Source organism: Parus major, chromosome 3 (genome assembly GCF_001522545.3).
Source record: "Parus major isolate Abel chromosome 3, Parus_major1.1, whole genome shotgun sequence".
NCBI classification, from domain to species: domain Eukaryota; kingdom Metazoa; phylum Chordata; class Aves; order Passeriformes; family Paridae; genus Parus; species Parus major.
Window position 1 is genome coordinate 24,235,085 of NC_031770.1, and position 17,657 is coordinate 24,252,741.

Sequence of the window (17,657 nt, forward strand, 5' to 3'; positions counted from 1 at the left end):
CCTTGGTATTTCTTGACTTCAGTACATTCAACTCTGAGCTTTTCTTTCACTTCTATTCATATTAATTACCTTTTCATGTCTGCAATTGTTCAACGTCATTAGCCAATGGGCTGCTCTCAACAGCATTAACAAGATATTTGTGAGTAATTTCCCAAATATCATAATTAAAATCTATGTTTCATTAGGTTCTCAAGTGTTCTGTTTGCTCTAGACAAAGGGGAGGATTTTCATAGTCACAGATAGGATTTACACATCAAATCTCACCCTTTCACCTTTAGAAAGTCTTCCCATGAAAATCTATATAATTTCTGAACTATTGTTTCTCAGGAGGCAGAGAGTAACATAAGGAGCAGCTACTTCTGACTTTTCTAATACCTGCCAGCTCTGTAGCACCTCTGGCTTTTTTCTTTGGGGCTTCAGTAATAGGAGCTGTGTGAAGTTTCACACGTAGAATGGAGCTGGATGATCCTGGCATCTAATCAGGTCAAAGGCTAAATTCCTCTGGTGTGCAACATTACCCTGGGCTGAATTATAGCCCTGAAAACCGGAATGGTTAGATCCTTAATTAACTTGTTAATTTATTTTTTTTTGCAATAGATAAGGAATCACCACATCACACAACTGTCAATTTTATATCACTACTGACATCTTTTGCCCACGCCTTTAACACACGACGTGTTTCTACTCTCTGCTGAAATGTCTCTTTGCTTTCCTAATTGCAGAGGGGTATGTGGATGACACAAAGCATCCTGTAGCCTTGGCCCAATGGGCTGATCCTCTGCTGACAGAAAGCAGTGTAGCTGCCTAATTGTGTGCTCTCTGAATCTGGCCCCAAATGTGGCAATCTCAGTGCAAGTGATAACCACTGTTCCAAACTGGAACGTGTAAGCTGGCATGCTTGATTTGAAACTGGTTATGGCCTTGACCCTGCCATGAGAATTACAAGCTCTGATCATGCAAATCAGGGTTCTTAGAAGAATCAGATGGCAAGGAAGCTTTGCAGATAAGTACACATTTGGGCACAAGTTTTAAACAACCTCTGTGTAGAATTTCACTTTGTGCCAAGTGCCAGGTAGTTTCAGGAAGCAGGGTGGAGGCAGCACTGAGGGTTGTGCTGTGGCTCATTGGCCACAGACCATCTACCAAGGCCAAAAAACACTGCTTGAAGAACCCAGGAGCATCTGCCATAGGCCTAGGAGCCACTGTTACAGTCGTGTCCCTGTCCTGTGCTAGCCTTAGGATGTTTGTTGCATGCTTTCTAAATTTGATGTATTTAAAGTACTGAAACCTTTCCTTAAGATTTATATGTCCTTCCAAAGGGCACCCAGTGAATAGCCTGGCATGCTTTCATCCTGGCTCTGACAAAGGCTGTGGATAACTGGGTCCACAGTTTGAAAATGCAGCTCTCCCCCTTCTCCCAGATGTATGTCTTAACAGTTCTCTTTAGTTTGGCAGTCAATCATTTCTATCAAGATGAAGTTGCCTTTGGCCAAGCCTCTGGGATTTCTGCAAAGCTTTTCTCAGCCACAAATCATTTCTTCATTCAGCATGTCACTTGACATCTTTGGTGTTATAAATTAGTTCAGGAGGGTGGGCACCCATTTCACCTCCTCACCAAGGGCTCAGTTCTCATGTTTTCTGAAGTTATTTATTTTTGCTTTAGGGGAAAATGCAGTTTTACTCTCTTACTGTGCTATCAACAGAACAAGTCCCTTTGAGCCAAACACCTGCTTTCCTTAAGAAAGAATGATGGGGAAATGCCTTTTGAAAAGCCTCTATTTAGCTACTTTCTTAATTTACAAAAAGTCTCTCATTACTCAGATCCCCAGAGGTTTAGTCAAAAAGTATAGTGGACCAAAGTGAAAAAGAAAAGGAAAAACAAAGTGCCGCCTTTCTCTTGCCACAACAGGGACAAAACCATGGCAATGTGCCCTCAAAATCAGCGGACCTTTGTTCTCTCATGGAGTCAAGATCCAGAAGCAAGTGGTCTTCACTAAGAAAACAATAGGTTACCTGGGAGGCTTTACTGGCCAATGCTTGCAAGTTGGGAGCCATTTGAGACGTACTGAATGTTGTTTCTTGCAGGCTCCAGTCCCCTCATCCATACACTTCCCCTTAAGCTGAACACAGAGATGGTTGTGCTTGTTAGAAAGTGCCCAGGATATTTCATGAAGGCTTTGACCTGTCATGATTTCATGCTTTGCACCACTTTCACTTCTCTGGCAAATCAAAAGATGGCACAAAGCCTTATTCTTATTCTTATTCTTATTCTTATTCTTATTCTTATTCTTATTCTTATTCTTATTCTTATTCTTATTCTTATTCTTATTCTTATTCNTATTCTTATTCTTATTCTTATTCTTATTCTTATTCTTATTCTTATTCTTATTCTTATTCTTATTCTTATTCTTATTCTTATTCTTATTCTTATTCTTATCTAAGAGTGTTAAACATCTAAATTTATAAAATTCCTAATTCTCATATTATTTTTTGGAGGGGGAATCACACCCTCAATTCTTTTCCCATGGGTTTTAAGGTGGCAATTAGCAGAGATAACATGACTGTTCTGAGTAGCACTGCCAAAATTTCTGGGTATGCCATGTCCTTCTGTCCATCTATCTTGAACGGTGTCTCACAGCGCCGCAGGGAAGAGCTGGTTTTGATAGCGCCAGAAATTTTTTGTTACATAGTGCCAGAAATTATAACAGATCACATTCTATGGACTAAAGAGCACAAGCACTCCAAGCAAAAGTGCAATGGATTTAACTACAATTTAAGCTGTTGTGACCACAATTACTTTGTCATTGTAACAGTGCATGAAGAGCTCAGTCACACACTGCAGCTGCATTGTGCTGCAGAAGCACACAGAGGAAAAGTTACTTATTGCTACCAAATGGTTTATACCCTTTGGTCATCCTGCTTCTAGCTTATTATCTTGGTCTAATATGTGCAGAACAGTGCGGTCTAATTTGCTTCTAGTCTAACATCCTAAGGCTAGCACAGGATAGGGACACGACTGTAACAGTGGCTCCTAGGCCTATGGCAGATGCTCCTGGGTTTTTCAAGCAGTGTTTTTTGGCCTTGGTAGATGGTCTGTGGCCAATGAGCCACAGCACAACCCTCAGTGCTGCCTCCACCCTGCTTCCTGCATCTAGCTAAAATGAGTCCTCTCTAAGGCCAGGTTGCTGCATCTCTTTCCTTTGCCCTCTGGGCTGCTGTGCACCCTGCTGTTGGCTGAAGAAAGGAAGGCAGCATCACCTTCAGACTGGATTTTTTCCCTCCTACTCTATCCAGATTTGGGAATTATTTAGAAGTCATGGGAATATCTATAAAGATATTACCTCAACTAATGGTGGGTTTGCTTTGTGTGTTAGGGGTTTTTCTTGTTTCTTTTTGTTTTGTTTTTTTCTACCTATGGTAATGAGTAAATTCTAATCAATCCCAGAATGTGCAAGATTCAGATGCAGGTCTGAAATCAGGCTGAACTGGAGGAAGAACTGAGGTTAGGTTTTTCCTATCACAGGCAACTCAACTACCCTAATCTGGAGACTACTGACAACTATGTGGGAAATTTTTCATGCTATTCTCTTCTGAAGAGAATTTTTAAATAAAACAAATTTTAAAAAAAAAATTTAAAAAAAAAGAAAAAATCTTTCTAAATAAAATAGAGATTTTAGGAAAAGAATTATAATTTTCTGCATGAGCCGAAGATGCAGATTGACTCTAACAGATGTATTTTGAAGGTTAGTGGTGAGAACAGAACTGAGTTTTCAGTGGAAAGCAGGGATAAGAACCCCTGCCTTTCAGTGCCTTAAACTCTAAGATTCCCCATTTCCAGAAGTTGGGTGGGGACAGAGAATGAAAAACCAAAAAAATTTTAAATCTTAATCTGTAATCCTTTAAAGACACAGTGAGGAGCCAGAAAGCATGTTATGAGTAACAGTGTATTCACATTGAAATGAAATATCGAGGAAAGGACAAATATTTATGACATATATTTTCAAGCTCAGCAGAAATTAATTTTCAACTTGGTCTCAGATATCACACTTTAGTCTAGATTATGTATATTGTAAATATCATGTATAGAGTATAATGTCTCTCTTAGCTATGTATCTAGGCACTGTTTCATCAGAAACAGTAAGTAAGCAGAGATTACTTAGAAATTTTTTCCACAATGGCAACTTTGAGATTTTATGTGGCTTAAAGTGTGAAATAGTTCAAGACACAATTGCACACCTAAATGGAAAAGCAACTGCAGAAGCATAATATAATATTTATAATAAATTGTATGCAATTTTACAGGCACATCATTTCATTTCTAGTGACCAAGTGTATTTCCTCCTATTTACACATCCATTGTTGTACTAGGACAGAGTCTTGTAGTTAGTGTATCTCTTTCATGTGAACAAATAAACTAGGCTTTATAGAAACCTGAAAAAACAGTTGTGTCTTAAAAAGAACAAGGGTCAGATTCCTTTATTCTCAATAAATATGCACTTGGCAGGTAACCCAATGGACTCTTGTTTGATACTGAGTAGTAAAAGATCTGAAAGTCTGATGAAATGGGAAAAAAATATTTATTTTTCTTTCTCATTTTCCTTTTTAATGCCTTGAAAATGTTAATTGAAGCTTGGCTAAAAGTTTCTAGTGAGTGTGTGAGGGTTGTCCAGAGTCTGGATCTCTAAAATAGGAGAGAAATCCTTTGTATGTGCTTCTATTGGCAGGGGGAATCCTGTGCACTATGGAGGTTTCTTGAGTTTTGAATCCATTTTTGTTCAGGTAACATTTTCATTTTCTCTCCAGTCGCTGGGCTTGGTAAGGACTTGCCTCAGAATGGCCCAGTGCAGTTTAATTTTCAAAAATTACTACATTGAGAAAAGCAGTCATTCTCAAGAGCAAACACATAATCTCACACATGAAACACACCTTGGATTTTAGTCATTTCTCACTGACATAAGGTGTAATTTAGTTGTCTGAAATGGAGTCATTCATGATGTACGTCAGAAACAGGCCCAGAAAAGCTATTTTTAAAAGTCACACGCTCACACACACAGAGCCAAATGACATTTAATTTTTTCCCATTCTCTCCCCAGTTTTGTTGTATACATCCTCGGTGGTGTTATTAAGTAGGGCTTTTCAAACAGATGAAGTATGTTGCTTACTGTGGCTAAACTGTAATGAAAGAAGAGATGGCTGTTTGCCAGCGAATGGTGTGTAGCTTGTAGAAGCATGTAATTACATAAATCACAAACATATGCAGAAGATGTTTTCTCTTTACATTTAACTGGTGTTGCCTAGAGTTATAGCTGCTTGAAACTCTATTTAATTACCATAATTATTTTAAATGTGTATATCTGGCAATCTTTGAGCTTTATGAGAATGTTATTCATACCTTATCTGCAAAAATCTAGAGGGTCCCATTCTTCCCCAAGGGGCTGCAGTAACCAGGTTTCTACAGATTTCAGGCTTAGGGTGGCTGTAATGTTTATACCTTTACTTTGAATTACAGGTTTTTAAAAAACCTGAAACTCTGAAACTAATCAGATGATGAAATCTCAGTAGACGCTATAATTTCCTGGTAGGAAATTAAGCATTGTACCTTGTTGGTGGAAATAAAGTACCTGGAGAGGTCCTGATTAGCTCCTTTTACCTTTTAATTTGCTGACTATGTAAACGTTATATGGCCAAACAGATTGACAAGTGTCTAGAAAAAGTATTGATTGTCTTAGAATGGATACTTTCTATTGGAAAATGTAAAAAAACCTGACAGACTAGTTGGGATTTTCCAGTTCATTTTGTCAAGCAGTGAAATGAGTTGGAGCAAAGCATTTTCCTAAATTCTGTTTTGCATTAGTGTAAACCCAATTCAAATATTTGATGCTAATGGAATTGCCCTAGAAACACCACATGGGCTTTTGTTTCTTCTCTCATTTATGTCAGTTTTGAGTTGGCTTCATGGCATTTGATATTGGTTGAGTTACTCATGGCTCAGACCAGTACAAATGGGAAAGACATGAATACTGATGTATAGGATGGCTGGCCAGTGTAGACACACCTCACTTTACCCTCACTAATGCGAAGTGGTGAGTATAGAATTCTTGCAGTTGAATCCATTGGAGGTGGTGAAACACCCAGGAATAAGAAAACTGATAGCTAAATAACCTCAAAAGGCAAAGCAGTAGGAACCATAGGCAGCTGTCACACACAAATGATGAAGAATTGCTGTTACAGAATCCTTATGCATTGAAAGACCAAGAAAGGCAGGTTTTGTGAGAAAAAAAGCAGTTCAGCACTGCATTTATAAAATCACATATTTATGGACAAATGAGCAAATGTTACAAAAATCAGTCTGTCAAACATCTGAATGTAAAGCTAGTGAAGCTGCAAAGAGTTCATATTGCACTAAAAGAAGAAATAGCTATTATTAAAAACATTCAGAAATCTAGTCCTAGAAATCAGGTAAATATAAATAAATACCATATGGAGAATCAGGCTGAGCCAACACAGTTCTTTTACTTCATTCAGTGTCAGGGAAATATGGTAATCGTTTGCACCTTGTCTCTTTTGTCAACCACTGTAGTTAACCTTGCAAGTGATGCCTCCTTAAGATCTTTTGTAAATCATGATATTGTTTTTCTTTGGTTTTAATGTGACATGCCAGCTGTAGATCATATGTGCAGTTTTGTGACATGGCTTAGTCTTTCCTTCCACCACCCAAGAGGCAGCATTCACAAAGCAGTGTTGTCAGAGATCAGTTGCTGCAATCTCTTCTGGGAAAAAGAAAAAAAAAAGAAAAAAAGGGAAGCCTCTGGAATGCCAGGGAACAATGTACTTTCCACATCAGAGACTGGTTTATTTAATAACCACAAATTATTTCAGGTAATTTGGCACCAGTTTAATTGCACCCACAACAACAACAACAACAAAAAAGCAGTAACAAAAGAACCATCCCTACTACCAATCCCATCAGGAGGGCATGAAGGAAGAGTTTCCATTCATTAAATTATGATTAGCCTTGCTAATACCTTGTCTATCAAATCCCCATTCCATGCTGCAGACACATGAAAGGGAAACATGTATGTGATGTTTTGAAAAGAAAGTTGATGGAAAACGATGTTTCTGCTATGCATTAGAATGACAACAAAATCCTTCAGATGATGGTGCAGACTAAAGCAGTCCTTAAAAATGCAGGTTATGAGCAGCTGAAATTAAAATCAAGCCAAGACATTGTCAGTTGATGTCTTTCATTAATCTGAAGAGCAAAATTTCCTGACTTTGGGGAGTAATTAATCTCAGTTTTTTTGTAGATTTCATTTTGTTCTATTTCATTTCACATATCTCCAAACCTCTGTGTGATTGAAAGACTCTGATGGTTGCATTCACCTACCAACTCTGTAGTATCAGCATCTATACAGAGAGTGATATATACGCTGCCAGTAGGTTACAAAGCTCTTTACTGAATAGCAGAAGAATGTGGGAATGGGAAATCCCCCTAGTTTTGCCTCTAGGAAGAATAAATCTTGGTCATTTCAAATAGTGAAACTGATCATGGACTTTTGAAAGATTTGTTTTAAAAGCTGATGCTGGAGACCATGTTGTGAACTCCATTTAATTCAGGTGTTTTGGGTTCTCTCCAGCACAGCGAAGAAATCTCCTTCTGGCCTCCCTGCAATTCTTTTACCTGCAGTAGACCAAAGGCACAGCAACAGGAAGAACAAAGCTCTTTATGAGAAAGCCTTTGTAAATCTCCTCATGAAAGCAAAGTTCACTGAGGCTGTTTTTACAGGGAGATTTTACCCTTCTCTGGACCAGAGGATAGCCTACAAGCCAAGTTTTGATACAAAGTCCCTGTCTACAATTAAGAAAAGTATTTCATGCAAATTGAGTCAATATGATTATCCCCTAAATCTGAGAATCTTTTTTTTTGTACCTGACCAAGGATTCCTTAAGAGAAAACAAAAATATCTGATTTCAAGACAGAAGAAGACCATGGTCATTGTTCATTATTCTCAGACTACCTACTGTCCAGCCTTGTGACAACTGGCTCTTTTGGCTCTGATCATTGCAAAAAAAAAAGTGTGTCTAAATATATAATTCATTTATCTTTGAGTGTACTGCAGGCAATTGCATCTGTCTTGCTCTTTTCTTTTAAATAATATTCTTTAAAAATTATTTTAAAATTTCTTTAATTCTTCTAAAATCCTATTCTTTAAAATCCTATTTGTAAAAATACTACTGCAATTCCTCTGTCTCTCCAGTTAGGTCTTCCAGTGACCAGCTACATAAATACTGCTACAATTAAACAGAAATTCTCAAGTCTCTAAGTGATAAGAATTTGGTACTATGGACAGTTTCAGCCTGAATTTTATTTGGTTTGTAAAGGATTTCTTGTTATTGTAACTGAAACGGTTGCATGATTGAGGGAGAGAGAAGAAAAATAAGTCCTGCATGTTAAGAATAATAATTAGATACTAAGTGTGAGATGAAACGTTACATCAGGAACTACCTAACTTTATTCAAACCCACCAGTTTGTCATACAGATTGCAAAGCATTTGATCTTCTGTTAGAAATACGTGGTAAAATCCTCATCTTAAAGTTATACCCATACAATGAGAGGACTTAGTACTTGAGACTTGAGGTGAAAGGGGCTGGATGTGATTACAAATTGAACTGTAATGAAATCTGTGCTTTTTCAGTCAAGTTTTCCAGTGATGGTTGTGGCTGACTAATGATTTCTTTCCTGTGCACTGCCCTAAGGATCTGTTCTATTTCTTCAGAGCATCTTGGCAAGGGACTTGAAGATATTTAAAATCCCTAATTAAAGCCAGGTATTTCACTTCAATTTTATTTTTAAAACATGAAAAAAAAAAAATTACTGAGCCAAAGTAAAAAACAAATATTTTCCATTTGCCATTCATTACAGATGTCAGACAGCCATAAATATAGAAATGGTCAGCTGCAGGTGTAACCTAGATCAGTTGTGTAATGCACACTCTGTTCCTATAACATTACTAAAAATGGTCTGTCTGGCTAATAAATAGCACTACCGTTATACAGTAAAAGGTGAAAATTAATGTGAATGCTGCTGGTGAGTTAGCTATATTAACAAGCCAGTCATGTAGCATTAGCAGTTGTAATGGGGAACAACATAAACTTTTAAGACCTTCTGCAAAAGCTTTCAGTCCTTTAAATGCTGGAGATTTAAAATGAGTGCTGTCCAGTCACTTTATTTCTTTAAATTTGGGAGGAAAAGTATGTAGGAAGTTTTAAAAGAAAGCCACTGGCATCTGCTCTAAAAAATATAAATAAAAGAAATAAATAGTCCAACCCACATATATCCAACCCACTGTAGTTTCAGATGCCTTTCTGGTAAAGCTCTCTCACCTTCATCAAAGGTTCTGGTCCATGCATGATAACCTTTGATAGCTAACTGATAAAGAACTGATAACCCCTTACTGATAGCAAAATCTTTTCCACACCAGAGCAAGAAGAAAGTGCAATCTGAAATGGCAGTGAGTAAAGGGAGACAATAAACAAACAAAAGACTAATTGATTTCTTCTACTTGGACACAGAGCTGTGTCTGACCAACAGCCCATCTGGTCCCACATCGTCTTGCTGCTGTTTCATGGTACTTTGGGAAAAACTTAAGAGCATATCATATAAACAATGTTCCCTCCCTGGAGCTTCTTTCCAGATTGTGTCAACATTCGAGGGAATTTCTGAAATAGATGTATCTTGGACATTATGGGTAATACCCAGTAACACATCTATCACCTCCAAATTACCTAATCCTTCTCTGAATCCAATTTGGTCTCCAGCATCAGTGAGTACCACAATTTAATTCTGTGCTGTGTGAAATGCAGCATACTGAGTTACAGCCTCAGCCAGGGGGGTTTGTAGGTCCCATTTGTATGTCCCCAAAGACTTGCTGTAGTCCTAGAATGTCTTCCTCAATATCCTGCACATCTGGGGAGAAACCACATGCAGTGTGGCCCAAGATGATAAGTAGGATGATGGGAATCTGCCTGATCAGTAACATATTTTGTGGGTTGCTTATATTTGAGTCAAATGTGCTAATTCCCCCTCTCTGTCTTTCTCCCATTCTTTTAATTTTATTCTTGGCTGCAGTAAAGTCACTTAAGAAAAATGTACCTTGAAAGGCAGCTTGTTATGCTTGGCAATGCTTTATTACGTTGCTGTGCCTCTGCACCATATTTGATCTGAACTTACTTCATAGTACTGAGATAAGTAGGAGATAAGTAGATTAAAAAGAAAATTAATTGGAAATGTTTCTATTTCATTTATTGGCTGTTAACACACATCAGAGGGTAAAAACTAAAAGACAAATGTCTATCAACTTTAAAAAGCAAGTCTGCTCTCAAATCTAGTGCTATGAGTTCCTGTGGAAAACTTCCTAATGACATTCCTAACCTGCCTGAACAAGGAAGAGCTGATATAATTTCATTCTGTTCCATACTTCTGAAATTACTGCAGTAAAAATTTTGTATTTCCCAAAGCCGAGTGCCTATGAATTTGCACTGCAACTGCATTTTTAATTGTAGTTTATCAGTACTGTGTTACAGCATAGTTACATCAGTGCGTTGGATGCATGTTGTGGTGAAGAGGAGAAGGAGGAGGGAATTGAATTATTATTTATAAGATGATGTTAAATTCTTATCTCAATCAAGTTAATGTCCAAGCTGGGAGTTCAGTGGAAGCTAATTAAACCCTAAGAATGTATTGTTATTGCTTATCACTAGCAAGCAAACAGGTAACTTCAAAAATGTCTTGTCTCCTGTCCCTCACAGAAGCTTTGAGCTGCTTTGGTTGTGAGTCTTGCTGCCCAAGAACTATCCACTCTTTTCAGGTGTGGGCCAGAAGACATGGATGCAGGTCAGGAACAGGGACCCAGCAAGGCAGCTCCCCTTTTCCCCCCAGTGTGTGTTCACAGGGGGTTTGATCTTTGAACAAGGAGGCAGCGGTGCCATTTTTCATGGCAGGCACAGCACTCGCTAAGGAAGGCACTGTAATGCAGATCAGAATTTTCTGTCTCTGGGTTTAACAGCTGGCTTGGGAAATGGCTGTGATTTTACAAGCCAGCTCCACTAAAGCAGACAAAGCTGCCCTTGGTGGTCTCTGCTTTGAGCTGCAGTTTAAAGCTATTGAATTTCTATGGTTACATTTAGTATGCTTCCCTCGTGAAACCCAGGTGAAATGTTACTGCCAGGAGGAATCACCTGGGAAAAAAAGGACAGGTTGCACAAGGAGGCAGGCTTAGAAGTACCCCAGAGGGCCAAGAGCCCAGATGAACTACTGCTTCTTGAATTATCTTCTCTGATGCCTGAGGTGAAGTAGATGTCTTTCAAGGAAGCAGACTGCAGGGAAATGCATTGCTGATTTTACAGTACTAATGCTACCCTAATTTAAAACATTTGATGATTACCCACCCCTGCTCAAAACACAAGTATCTGTGAAATTTCAGTGAAGAGAATGACACAGAGCCAAAACAGCTTTTGGCACTGTGAAAGATGAAGGGAGAATATCAAGGTGCAGTAGTGATTCTATGCCTTCTGCTGTATTCTGGAATTTGTAGCAGTCACAGAAACAATTTATTGTTCTATTTAGGAAGGAAATAGCTGCAAATCATAGCTAAAGTAGTTCATAATTCCTATAAAGTGTACTTAAGAGTTATCATCATCCTAAGCAAACTTCCACTGTAAACACTGTGTGCCACAAATGGTGCTTCCAAATCCAACCTTTGGTTATCACTGCATTGGCAGGAAACACCCCAGAGAAAATAACATTGTTCTGTCTGTATGAATTATAAGGTGTTTTCAGGATACTTTAAGAAATAGCTGCTGACTGTCTCAAAAGTAAACACAAGAATTGTTATGTTGGAAAGATGGCTTTTGCAAAAAACCTGTGTTAGACATTTTCTACATGACTAGTGAGCTAACCTAGTATTTTTCATTGACATTCATCTCCACGTTCTTCATGTTTCCACTAGCTTTTCACTGTCTTTTTTTTTTTTTTTCCTCCAGGAAAATAGCAGGAATTTAACCTAGACTGCTACAGAGAAAAAAGCTGAGCAAAATATCATTTTCTAAAATACATTACTGAAAACAGAAATGGAAAATAGGAAAGTGGGAAAGAGACAGGGCCATTTAAGAAGTCAGAGAGAAAAAAATGAGTGATAGAAAGGTAAAATTAAAGGAGAGAGCATGGTGAAAGAGTTGATATGCAGGTAAAATGTAGTAGCTATAAAGAGAACATTGTGAGAAAAGGTAGTAACAAAGAGAAAGAGATGGTAAAATAATCACAGGCAGAAATGAAATAATAAATAAAAGGATATAAAATAAAATAATAACAGGAAATGGAAGGAGAGCTAGACAGGAAATGGCAAAATAAAGGACAGAAAAAAGTGACTTGTATTTAATTAACACGTGTTGTTACCTTCTATCAGAGGGAAGTTGATGCAGGGCAGTCAGGCCAGCATGGAGAGTTAGAGGGGCAATGTCTTTTTTCCTCTGGTTTTTACACTCTTCAAGCTTTTTAGCCAAGGACGAGCATAATGAGGACCAGAAGAGAATGTTTAAAACATGTAATGTGTGTTTGAAAGTGAAATGCAGTTACTAGCAGCAGCCCCTCCTGAGGAGGTCCCTAGCAAGCATAGCAGGCACAGTGTGGGCACTGACATCCCTAAATTGTTCTGAATTCTAACCTCTGCTTCCAGCACTTGCAGTGCTTACCTTTACTGTGGTATATTTTATGGGAAAAAGAAAAAAAACGCCATCTGGGGTTGTTGGGTTGCTTTGTAGGGTTGCAGAGGGTTACAAACAATCCTAATAACCCAATACTCTGGCTTTGCTGGAGAGACCCATCTCTGTGGTGACAAGGTGTGTCAATGTGAACCAGACAGCAAGCTATCTGATGTGGGAAGCCACCAGAAAATGGACTTCTTCCCCTTGCCATTTTAAAGCTCATACTTTCATGACAGAAGTCACTGATTCAAAGTGTTTTCTATAGGCAGTTTTAATAAATAATATTTTTAAATGTAAATTACAAGCTCTTCAATGAGTGTGAGGTGGTGAGCAAATTTTGTGCTGAAATATGTAACAGTAGCACTCTTGCCTTGGAGTGGGGCCTCCAGGAACAAATCCTGGACAGGTTTTGCTGAGCATTAGTTCCCTTTGACTTCCAAGGGGCAGTAGTCAGAAGAAGGTTAGTTTTTATGGGTTTAAATGAAAAGATCTGTTATTATCATCAATCAAGTTTGAGTGCCTTACATTACTTCATTACTTTTTTTAATTTTGAAGGCTCACAAGACGGGCTCACAGGTCCCTGCTCCAGGCTACAGCAGCCAGTGGAAGCACAACACCAGTATCACAAAGGCAAGCCCTTGGAATGGTAGGTAAAGGCTCCTGATCAGCACAGGGGAAATCCATAGGACATTGGAACTTCTTCCTTGGGCCAAGAAAAAGTCTCCATCCACAGCATCTGAAATATTTCTGACATGCAACCCAAACATAATAAAGGTGTGAGGACTAGAAATGGGAAACAACCTACCACAGCTGTGACAGCCAAAGCAAACAGAAAACAGCTGAGTAGTTATGGCTTCAAAATAACTTGTTCCTCAGTCCTTTTTGTGTTTCACGGGCATCCTCACAGACACTGTCCCATGTACTTGGAAAACACCAAATGGGTTTTAAAATTCGGAAAATAAGAAAAAAACAAAAATTCTGTCAGTCAGAGATGACTTCCTGGCCCTAGATTCTTTACTGCTTTAACATGTTGTGTTTTTCTTGTTGCTTTTCTCTATGTTTGATTTGGGAGGGGGAGTTGTTTTTTGTTTTAACCTTTCCTGTTCTTTTGTCTCAACTTTTCCAAAGTACCAAACAAAAATATGGCTAATCAATTTTGTTCTACTCTTATTTTATAAACCAATTAGAGAAGCTGTAAAATATAATAATATTTTTGTCTTCTTAATTTAATGCTAAAAGAGAAAACACCCAGAATTAATGTGGGCAATGACGTGATTTTTCCAGCAGTGTCATAATCATCAGGGAGATTATTACTGATGCTTGATTAAATAGCTCAAATTTAAAGTGATTTTTCTGAGAAAATCTAGACAACAAATGGATTCTGTCTTTACTACTCTCTCAACATTTGTGGCAGTAACTTCTTTAATACATTTACATCTTGGGAAAAAAAATAGTTGAAGTTAATCTTGTTACATTAATCTAGAACAAACAGTAGAGAGATGATGCTTTTGAATTTGTCTACTCTCTTGAATAAGAAACTGAAGTGTGGTCTGCTTCCAGGCAGGTACACATCATCTAAAATCTAGCCATGTGCTCTTTGTTGGCAAGAGTTTAATGCATTAAGGAGAAAGAAATTGTCTCTCAAAGAAGGGCTGGCAGTGCAAACACCCCAGACCTCTGCCTTCGCCCTACCTGCCCACATCCGCAGACATGTGCATGGATGTACCTGGCTGCTCACATTTTGTTAGAGCCCTGCTACAGGGCGGCCACTTTGTCTAAAAATTACTTTTCAAATCATATAAGTACCTCATTTTTTGCATTATCTATTTAACTCCACGTTCAAAAGTTGCTGAGCATGGACACCTCTGAAAAAAATGTCACCATATTTATCTCATTGCATTTTTTTAACTAACAAAAACGGCACCCAGATTGCACTTGGGCGCAGTTTTGGAAATATGAAGTTTTCTTCAACTTGATTTTGCTTGGCTAAACTTAATAGAATCATGCAGCTTTCCCTAACTTTGAACTCCATATGGAGCTGTAAAAATCATGCTTTGCTTTAGAAGTTTCCTGGTCTCTCAGTCACAACCTTTTCTGGTGCATACTGGCATCTCGAACCAGCACACTGCACACTATGAGGCTGATCCAGAGAAGCATTCCTGTAAATGCTTGATTTCAGGACTTGTTGAGGGTCAGTTCCTGAAAACATGAAGTTAATCATACATTCAACTGCTTTATTCCATTGAGACCAGGGCACGAGGGCTTTGGAGATGGACATGTCCGTGCTGTGGTGACAAACATCTGCACCTGGCGATGGGCTGGCCTCTCTCACAGGCTCCATGCTCCACTTGGCTATTTTAGGACAGGTTAGGTACCAGAGCTGGGCGGAGAGGGATGGTTTATTACGTGTAAAAAGGTCAGAAGTTTGCCTGCTTGCTCAAACCAGCCAAATCTGGTTTTAATTTGTGAAAACACACCGAAACACCCTCTTGGAGAAAAAGGTATGTTGTGTTTTCCTGACCACCGTTTTCCCTGGTGGCAAGTTTCTCATTCAAAATTATATCCACAGCTTTGTTTATGGGACTTTACAGAAGGCTTTGTATGGGTTAGAGAGGGGAGGGAATACTCCCATATGCAGAAACACAGAACCCATTAAAGCACACGAGGCTCTGTTGGTTCCTCTCTCCAGCTGCTACTAAATTTATTTGCAGGCTGCAGCCCGGAGAAGGGGCTGTGGCCCATCTGCAGCACATATGTGGGAATTAATTTCCAGCATAGCCACAGGAGTGTGGGTCCAGCAGACCCTCCCCTAACCTCCTCTCAGATCCCCCTCCACGCTGGCTTAATTGGAGGCAGAGCAGCCGCCGAGCGCTGCAGTGTCCCGGGGCAGGAGGCTCGGGGGCTCAGCTGCGCCGCTGCCTCTCCGAGGACCCCCGGCATTCCCGCCCTCCTGCCACGACCGTGGGGTTCAACAGCACTGTGAGCCTCGTGTGGGCCCCCAAAAGGGGTGAATGTCACCCCCAGAGCAAGGCTGGCAGCACGCCGGACACCGGGGCAGGAGATGGAAGAGGGCAAGGCTGTGCTGCTGCCGCTGCACAACTCCTGGGTGGGAGCCTTTCCCTCTCCGGCTGCGGCTCTGACACTCGCCGCTCATCGAGGATGTCGTGAGATAGAATCCTGGGTGGAAATATCAAAGATACTTCCGTGCTGAAACTCCTGGCAGGGAAAGGAGATGGGATTGCGTAAATTAGCTCTCATTCCTATATTGTCTTCTGCAAAGGAGGTGCAAGTTTCTTTTTGTACTTTAGGCCTCCCTGGTGTTGGGGGACATCCCTGAAGGGTTGTCTTGGAGTGGGAAGCACAAAGACATCATATCTTTTAAACTTCTGTTGAAGGGAAAAAGGACAATTGTAAGAGAGTAGGAAAAGGGAGGGATCCCTGTAATGGCAATCAAAAGCATTTGTGAAGGAGTCCATCCTGAGAAGGAAAGATCTAAGGTCGTGGGGGCTCTTAACTCATTTGCAGATATAGGGAGAAGCAATAAAAAAAGCAGTTATTCCATGGTTTAAGTGAATAACTAGACTAATGAAGGACACTGTTTCAAAACAAATGATTGTATAGGAAGTATGTGCAGGTCAAATGTCAGCAGGCAACCTAACTCTACCCTAAATGTTTTTAGACATTTTAGCAGTTTTATAAATATCCATTTCCATGTGCATCTGTCTGTTGTTCAGCTGAGTATCTGGCCCACAGGGCCATCTCTTCCCAGAAGCTAAAGTCATTCAAAGCAAGCAGTGACCTTGGAATAGAAAACAACAAAGTCACATGCGGAATAAAAGGTGTGATGGTGACACCGACTTTAATCTTTATGTTTGTTTTGTTAACATTAAGTTCCGTAGGGCCTCCTTTTTTAATTTTTTTTTAATAAATGAATTTTCATTTTCATATCAATTAATTTTTTCTCAAGAATTTTGACCAATAATTTCTTTTGGTAAAATTCGAAGTATATAGAAGCAATAAGCATTTTCCTGAGAGGGGTAAGCCCCTCTCCCACTGCTGTCTCAGTGTGTTGGTATTCTAAAGAGAACTCCACAGACACCCATTTAAAACCCAGATGTGGACAATGGGATGTGGTAGATACTGGGGACATCAGTTGCCATTTCAGGCTGCCACAGAGAGGAGCTGGGTTTTCCAAGGTGCCAAAAGAGCTTGCTGGGAGCTCACCTCCCTCCCTCTCTCCTGCCTCCAGCTCAGTGGTTTCCTTACCGCTCTCAGCTCCTCCTCAGTTCTGCCTCACCAGTTTTCCTTACCACCTTAAAAGAGAAGAACTAAGTATTTATTTAGGGAGTGTATTTTTCCGAAATAGATGAAAAGGGAATGGTTTACCTTGGAGTCTGGGACTTTGGCCTGTAAATAACCATCTGTAATACCTGTCCCCTTTGCTGTAATAAACCAAGGTCTTGTCCTCTGGTCTTCAGAGAGAAAACCCTTATTCACTCTGCTATTAGCCACCACCTAATTTATTTCTTTTCCATGGCTATTAGTATTGAATCTAAGTTGGTTTCTGAGGCTGAGAGGAAAGATGGTTTTAGTATTGGCTCTAATAGTGTATTTTACCTCAAGCCACTGACACAAACATTTATTTGCTCAAGGATCACCAGGGAAGTGGTTGAAAAACACCTAAAGATTTTAATTGGAATTCAATTCACTTGATGTTCAAGAATTCAGATGATCCTTTTATCAGAAGAAGGAAAGCCTTAAAATGCTGAATTGAAAATAACGTAGGCAAAAGCTTTCTTGTGGTACTTACAAAAAATTTTGGTCAGGGCAAAAACTCCAGGGAAGCTGACTTCCCCTTGTAATTGTACCACTTCTCTGCTAAATTTGGGAACTG

At 39.4% G+C, this 17,657-nt stretch overlaps 1 long non-coding RNA gene across 2 annotated transcripts in view; it reads left to right on the plus strand.

Annotated features, from left to right (window-relative positions):
• The window catches only part of LOC107201677, a 49,781-nt gene that overhangs the window by 16,344 nt on the left and 15,780 nt on the right, over positions 1–17,657 (plus strand). For both annotated transcript variants that reach the window (XR_004496780.1, XR_004496779.1), the window contains exon 2: positions 13,319–13,409. This is a non-coding gene — a long non-coding RNA (uncharacterized LOC107201677). The remainder of the gene's footprint in view (positions 1–13,318; positions 13,410–17,657) is intronic.